This window comes from Salminus brasiliensis, chromosome 18, assembly GCF_030463535.1.
Source record: "Salminus brasiliensis chromosome 18, fSalBra1.hap2, whole genome shotgun sequence".
NCBI classification, from domain to species: domain Eukaryota; kingdom Metazoa; phylum Chordata; class Actinopteri; order Characiformes; family Bryconidae; genus Salminus; species Salminus brasiliensis.
In genome coordinates this window covers 34,545,993-34,554,635 of record NC_132895.1, presented here as the reverse complement: position 1 = coordinate 34,554,635, position 8,643 = coordinate 34,545,993, and positions in this window count along the sequence as shown.

Below are 8,643 nucleotides of genomic sequence, written 5' to 3'. Positions count from 1 at the left end.
TTTAACCACCTCTTTAATATTATCCTTAGTTATTTCTGACTGCCGCAGACGAATATCATTGGCCCCTACATGAATCACTATCCTCGAATATCTCCTGTTTGCTAGCCGCTTAAGGTTGCCGCTAATGTCCGGCGCTCTGGCTCCCGGTAAACGGCTAACGGTCACTGCTGGAGCCCCTAAAGGACTAGTTATCTTCACGTGTCGAACAATAGAGTCTCCTATTACTCTTGCTCTCCCTGAGGCAACGGGGGGCAACTTTTGCTCTCTATCCTTCAGTAACCCCATGATGCACACCTCTAACTGCTCCACCTTTTCCACCAGAGAGCTAACTAACTCACATTTAGTGCAAACACTATCATTGTCACTAGCGGTGGGAAAAGGGTCTAGACTAAACATGCCACACTTCTCACACTCAAAAAGTCCAGCAACAGCCATAATAACATACAAACTTACCGCTTTCAGCTGATTTAGGCACCGAAATAAGGTTGTTGTGGGGTACTCCGCTTTTTAATAAACCTGTGGACTGTAAACACAATCTAAAAGCAGTTACGAGGAAAAGCGCTAGAAAGTGATAGAAAGGAGAAAGAACAAGCTAAACACGGAGACAGTGATTCCTCCAAGGACCGGGTCTGGAGTCAGGATTTCCCACAACCGTTGGATCATTTCGTTTTAAACCATTACAAACTGCATTCGATCAGCGAGTGAGGTCGTATGTACTAGTGGGAAACTCGAAATCTTAGATGTAATGTATAATTGTGGTATAAAAATTAATATACAGTCATGCCCGAAAGTATTCATACCCCTGGCAAAGTTTGACTTAAATTTACTTTTATTTAACCAGAAGTTATATTTTTGCCTTGAAACGACACAGGCATCTCCCAGGAGATAACACGATGATGTACAAGAGGCATCATTGTGGGAAAAAGTATTTCTCAGCTTTTATACACATTTGAACAAAAAGTGGCATGTCCAAAATTATTCATACCCTTTGAAAACTGTCACAGTATATGGGAAAATCCAAAGTTCTATACCATTCCAAATAGTCCAAGCTGTTTTAAAGCATCCTAATTACCCTGATTCATTGGGAACAGCTGTTTTAATCAACTCAACAGGAGAAAAACAGCAGCTCTCTGCAGTTGGTTTGTGGACAGTCATGGCTAAGACAAAGGAGCTCACTAAGGACCTGCGGCTGTGCATTGTGGCCGCTCACAAGTCAGGAAAGGGCTATAAAGCCATATCAAAATGTTTTTAAGTTCCAGTGGCTACAGTGCAAAGTATTATTAAAAAATACAAGAAGTTCCGCACTGTGGAAAATCTCAGAAGATGTGGTCGGAAGCCAAAAGTGACACCTGTGCTGGCCAGGAGAATAGTAAGAGAGGTGAAGAAAAATCCAAGGATCACCACCAAGGCCATCCTGGTGAATCTGGACTCTGCTGGTGGCGACATCTCAAGGCAGACAGTTCAACGGACACTGCACACTGCTGGGTTCCACGGACGCAGGCCAAGGAGGACACCACTTCTCCAGAAAAGGCACACAAAAGCCCGCTTGACCTTTGCAAATGCTCATCTGGACAAAGAAGACGACTTCTGGTGTTCGGTTTTATGGTCAGATGAAACAAAAATTGAATTGTTTGGCCACAATGATGTGTGCACCATTTGGCGTAAAAAAGGAGAAGCCTTCAACCCTAAGAACACCATCCCCACTGTCAAACATGGTGGTGGGAACCTAATGTTTTGGGGGTGTTTTTCAGCCAATGGACCAGGGAACTTGATCGCAGTAAATGGCACCATGAAAAAAGAGCAATACATCAAGATTCTCAACAACAACATCAGGCAGTCTGCAGAGAAACTTGGCCTTGGGATCCGGTGGACATTTCAGCACGACAACGACCCAAAACACACAGCCAAAGTGGTGAAGAAATGGTTAGCAGACAAAAACATTAATGTTTTGCAGTGGCCCAGCCAGAGTCCTGACTTGAATCCAATTGAGAATCTGTGGAGGGAGCTAAAGATCAGGGTGATGGCAAGGAGACCCTCGAACCTCAAAGAGTTGGAGCTCATCACTAAAGATGAATGGGCAAAAATACCAGTGGAGACATGCAAAAAGCTGGTCAGCAATTACAGGAAGCGTTTGATTGCTGTAATAGCCAATGAAGGCTTTTCTATTAATTATTGAGAAGGGTATGAATAATTTTGGACATGCCACTTTTTGTTCAAATGTGTATAAAAGCTGAGAAATACTTTTTCCCACAATGATGCCTCTTGTACATCATTGTGTTATCTCCTGGGAGATGCCTGTGTCATTTCCAGGCAAAAATATAATTTCTGGTTAAATATAAGTAAATTTAAGTCAAACTTTGACAGGGGTATGAATACTTTCGGGCATGACTATATATATACACATACATATATCATGCAGAATTAGCGGTAAACTCATAGAGAAGGCATCAAAGAATAACACATTAAAGAGGGAGCTGGAGGAGGTGGTCAAGATGTGAATAAATAACACCTAAAATTGAGCTATTGCAGTTGGTTCATTTCAACCTGTGTACAAAAACACATTTTAATAATAATAAAAATAATCATAATAATAACTGAAAACAATCTCACCTTTTACACGCTGTTTCCGCTCCGTTGGGTCATGGGACATGGCTAGGATGTTTACAAAGGGGAAATATGTCGTTTAAATCAATTGTAAATAATATTCGATCAACCAATAAGGTCCTAGTAACAAGTGGGAAACCCTGGATTAAGGGATTAAGTAGGCAGGGCTTGCAGCACACCAGTGTTGGGTTCATTTCAAACCCACCCTGAGTGGAGAGGAAGGAAAACTGGCCCCACCCAGACTTATAACTCTCTGTATGTTACACTGCAGATAAGACATTTACAACTGGGGTTCACAATGATGGTGACCATTGGTCAGTTCCTGATTGGATAACGTGGAAATATGCTGATTAACTGAGTTACCATCAACGTGAAATCTGGAGCATCAAGCTAAGATGGACGGGAGAAGCAGTGACCTCTGTTTGAGGGTAGATTCAGGAGGGTTTACTCTCTGTAATCAAAAAACTGCAGTAGGTGTGATAAACTCTTCCCACACTGCACCCATGTGCTAGTACAGGCTGACCCACATCTGCAGCTGTTCTTTTCTCTCTATGAGGTTCTAGGTAGTTCAGTGCTGGTTTTCAGGTTCAGGGTAAGTGCCGTTGACTCTAAGCTGATTACAGACAGCTTTTCAGAATATTCTCTGATCAGTTTAACTGGAGAACTTTACTTCCTGTGTTTACTGACTTTCACACTGACGGTCAGCATTGGTCAGGTCGTCTAGGTGAAATGGTCATTTTCTGAGGAAGCCTGAAGTCTGGATCTCTCGAAATCTGAGTTTTTCCTCATGTTAGTCAAACAGGCTCTGCTATAAAAAAATAAAATAAAAATAAAAATAAAAAAAAACTCCACTGGCAGGTACTTCAGTACTAGTCTTCACCTTCATGGTAACTTTTGATCATATCCCAGCTTACCTGATCTGTAAGGACCTATAAAGCATGAGGAGCATTCAACATCCAGCCTTCATTCATCCTACAGTAAAACAGCCATCTGCACCACAGCGCCACCCCCAGGCTGTGATTGGTTTAGTGCGTGGTCTTCTGATCTACAGTAGATGCTCCAGTGCTACTCTGACTGTTAGATCCCAAATGCTGCCATAATAGATCCTATTTAACCCATTTAAGACAAATGTTTGTGCAGATATTTGCATATATTATAATCTATATATAAATATATTTGCATACTCAAACAAATGTAGCAAATTTAAATGAATGTAACCTGTATGTCTTACCAGCGTGTGCACAAATCCAGAGTCACACAGTTTAATCACGTTACAACAAATTACATTTATATACACTGTGTTGACAAAAGTATGTGGACACCTGCTCATGCAACGTCCAAAATCGAGAGCGGTAGCCAGGAGTTTGTCCTCATTTACTGCTGTAAAATGAATTTTGAAAAAGTTGATTGCATTCAACCTTTAGTGGGAGTATCAATGAGGTCAAATCCTGTGTTTCTCCACTCTATACTCCAGACCGTTCAATACTCACACCATCTCATCACCATGCTTACTAGCTGTACTACATCAGTAATTGGCCAATCAGCCAACCAGGTAAGTTGTTGGAGGGAGAGTGTCTGTAAAGGACAGGAAGAAGAAGGCCTCCACAGTCAGGTAGGCTTCTCCAACTTTATAAACGATGGAAAGTGTAAAGATTAGAACAAGGACAGGATCTTCAGCACGTCCAGAGACTCTCCCAGCTTCACCTCTAAACCTATGGAGGAGAAACTGTTCACGGTTTAAATGTTAGTGTGGAGAACAGGAGCAGAACAGCACTGGAGCTGCTAGCATACATGCTAACAGTGTTTGCATTAGCTTACCGGCTAGCTGGCTAGGACAGATCAACTCCGTAAATTGAACCTTTTATAGATTCTCAGTAAAAGGTTCAGGTCCATCAGGACATCCAGCTCTGACTCCTGTGGGTTCGTAGCTCAAGACAGATCCTTTTTAAAGTCTGTAGTGTTGGTGTTGTAGATACAGAGAACTGTCTGTGTTCCACCTGAGGCACCCGTGGAAGCTCAGCAGCATCTGTCCTACCTCACCTGCTGCTTCTGACGTCTCCAACACCACACGCCATTGATTGTAAGCAGCGCCCCCTGGTAGAAGAGGACTAGGATAAGATTGGACTCTCTGGAGCAGAAAAACATGAACTTACTGGCACCATGCCCAATGTCCAGCATGAGTCACCTGGATATAGCCCCCCACCATTGAGCTGTGGAGCAGTGTAACTGTCTTCTCTAGAACTTTTGGGATGAGGTGGAGTGGTGCTCATCCAACATACTGACTTCACTAATGTTCGTCATTGAAGGTGTTGGATAGTAATTTGGCATCCTACAGCACGCCAATCTTTATGTGTTCTGTTCATAATGCTGCTTTTCAAGCAAAATTCTTCTCTTCCTCCAGTTACTGCAAGACCCTCAAACTGAGCATATTACACTACAGTACATCTGCTGTTCCACTGGATGTTCTAAGACAAAGTGTAAACAAAGATGGCCACCCCACTTTTTAATTGAAAAGAAGGTTAGCTGAGCAGACCCCAGTAAGTTTGACAATAAGTGACAGTAAGTGAACAGCATTGTCTCAGTTGTCAGTAATAAAGTGGGAATTGTGTCTAGAACTGCTGAAATGTTCTAGATAGATTCTAATAAAATATATCCCAGCCCAAAGATTGTGAGGAAATTTTGAGAGCTTCATTCTTTTCAGCAGCTTTCATGATTCTAACACCGTTCCAGGAACCTGGTTGTCAGCTGGATCTCATCCGCACCCAAGATTCCAGTTTAGAGGATCAGGCTGAGGACTCATTTATCTGAGCTTTTTATATTAGTATATTTAATGAGCAAACAACCAATTGCAATTAATATGAGTCTTTAAAAGGCATGTGATGTGACCGGTGTTCTCCATCGCGGTGGAGACAAGAAAAAGTGCAAAATCTGAGATTGTTCCACCATGATTGAGAAGACTGGAGCCGTAGACTAAGTCTCAGCATTGGAATGAAAAAAGGTGCTTAAAACTGAGTTTTTTTTCCTTCCACCTATAGCGTCTCTGGCTCTAGAAGCATTTTATTCTCCATTTGGCCTGGGGCACTCTCCGATCCACCGAGGACCAAGGAGCCCTTACCCAAAGTGGGCTAAGAACAAGATTGCATTGATTGGGCCAACCCAACTGCTCCGCTTTTCTGAGTGGAAGACGAAGGCAGGCCAACCCCATTCTTGAGTGGGACTTGAACACACTGACACTAAGTGGAGGTTAAGACAAACTGGGCCAACTCAAATGTATATTGTTCATAAGACTCCGAACGGTTACTATTTTAAATCAGGGTTTCACACTGATGGTTACTTTTGCTCTTTTTAACCTGATTGGGTGAGGTGGAAATATGATGGAATTTTTTTAAACATGGATATCGTCTATAAAACAAGAGCTATGGTGTTTATTAAGGAGCACTTAAGAGCTAATAAGCTTACTTGAGAGAAAAATAAGAACATGAACCTCTTCAAACTAGATTATGTTAAGGATATAAGCGTAAGACTAGTTTTCACAGTGATGGTAACTAAGATAAACAATCTGATGTCTGGAAGAACAGAAAAACAAACAAAAAAAACATAATAATGATCTCCAATGGAGATTGGAGTGTGAAGTGTGGCAATCCTGACTGCTTCCTCCCCATTTCATTTAGTCCTGTATGTGGAAAAAAGTTTACTAAAGTGGCCAGTAGGGGGAAGCACAAGGCTGTGTTTTTTAAAAAAAAGTGGCCCATGAGGGAAAGCATTAGGAAGGGGTTGAGAAAGGGGTGTGTAAAAACTTTTCAACATATAGTGCAAATTTATCTTCAGCATGATTTCAGCAGTGTACGCTTTAATGTTTCCTGACTGCAAGCAATGTCCTTATTTATGATTCATTAATTAAAAGTTTTAACCAAACCATGAAAACTAAAGCTCTTCTACCTGCAGTGTTTCTCCACTCTGGATTCCAAACTCATTCAACACCAACACCTTCCAAACCTCATGCTAACCAGCAATCATGGAAGTCCTGCTTTAGTCTTTAGACTTTAAACTCAGCGTTGTGTCTTGCAGCGAAAGGTGTTTAATTAGTGATGAACTTTTCCGACATGATACGCCTATTAATAGTGAGCCAATTCTTAGTTAATAGTTAATTCTTTTCTGCAGATTGTGTTCCTTCCTATTCGCTGATGCTGGAACATCAACATAACTCAGAGAATGACTTCAGCTCATTCATCTGCTGACTGACAGTAAGTGAACAGCAGCAGCTCAGTAATCAAGTTGGTATTGTGTCTAGAACTAAAGAAAAGTCAATAAATATATCCCAGCACAAAATCCATAAGGAGAGTGTCTGATGATCGACATCTTCATTCTTTCAAGCAGCTTTGATGATTCTAATACTGCAGTTTTTTTTTTTTCTGGTAACCTGGTTGTCAGCTGGACATGGGCTCTAAGATCTTCATCTGCTCCAAACAGTCCAGTCTAGAAGATCAGCCCGAAGGATCATTTATCTGAGTTTCCGTCAGCCCACAGTGCTTTTGTGATTACTTCCCACAATGCAAAGCATTCACTACTTTATCCACATTCTCCCACCTTTTTGGAATATATTTTCCTGTTTAATGAGCAAGCAGCCAATCGGACATAGCAATTATGATGAGTCTTTGAAAGGTGCGTGATGTAAATGGTGTTCTCAATAGAGAAGACTGGAGCAGCAAACCAAGTCTTAGCATCAGAACAGAAAACCTGCTTAAAACTTTTGGAAAAAGGAGATTTTTTTTCTTTTATCTAAAGATCTGATAGAGCGGGGTTTGTGTTTGTCGCCCTTTCAGCCAGAGACCATGTAGTGCCCCTGACTCTAGGAGCATCTCATTCTTTCTCTCTGACCCACACAGGACCAGGAAAACCCTGCCCAAAATGGACAGAGAATGAGCTTGGAGTTTTTCTTTTCTGGATCAGCCTAACTGCACCTCCCCTATGTGTGGGAGAAGAAAGAAAGTCTGAAAGATTGGGTGTGGTGGAAATATGCTAATTATCTGTCTTACCATCAACGTAAAGTCAGGTTAAGATTGAGGGGAAGGCGGTCAGCTCTGTTTGTCACTAAAGGGACAGGTAGGCATCCTGTTCTACTCTGATAATTATCTCATTGTTTCATGTGTTTTAATCACAGCTAGCAATAACTAAAATGTGGGTCAGTTCTGTGTGTAAAGCCCAACCCACATCACACACCCAGAAACACATTCACAGGTTTGCTGCTTTCTGAAGTTATAAGTAGCTCAGTGCTTATCTTTCAGTTCATGGTAGATGCTTCTAATTCCTAGAAAATTATCATCAGTGTTAAGAATAGCAATCCTTATTTGATAGAAAAACAAGAACATACATTTAACTAGTCTAGACTTGATTACGTTAAGACTGTACATTGTGAGACTAGTTTTCACAATGACGGTAACTGAGATACACTGAGTCTGAGATATGGAATATCAGGAAAAAAAAACAACCCAGAATTTTTGGAATTGTACACTGCCGGACCCACACTAAAGATAAATTTGCACTATATGTTTTAAAGTTTGTGGACACCACTTCTCAATAGCTAATCCAATTAAGTAGCTTTGGGATAAGTTGTCTAACTGGAGACCCTATACATCTAATGCTAGCATTGTGGAATGGCATCAAAGGGTATAAAGCCCCCCAGCATTGAGCTGTGGAACAGTGGAATTGTGTTCTCTGGAATGATGGTTCTCCATCTAATACTTTTCGGATGAGTTGGGGATTTGAGGATGATGAGGTGGGGTGGTAATCCAACATCCTGCACCAGAATCTAGCAAAAAGCCATCTTCCTTGGACAGTAGAAACAGTTACTCCAACAAAGGCAGGATATGCTCTTTTTCAATATCCTTGATTGTAGAATAAATAATGAATGTGCAGGTGTCCAAATAATTTTTGTCCATATAGTGTAGCTCATTAGCATTATTGAAAGTATGTAACCATGCGGGAATATGGATCTACTGCACCAGAAGTTTATTCATGTCCATTATTCTTATTCTATAC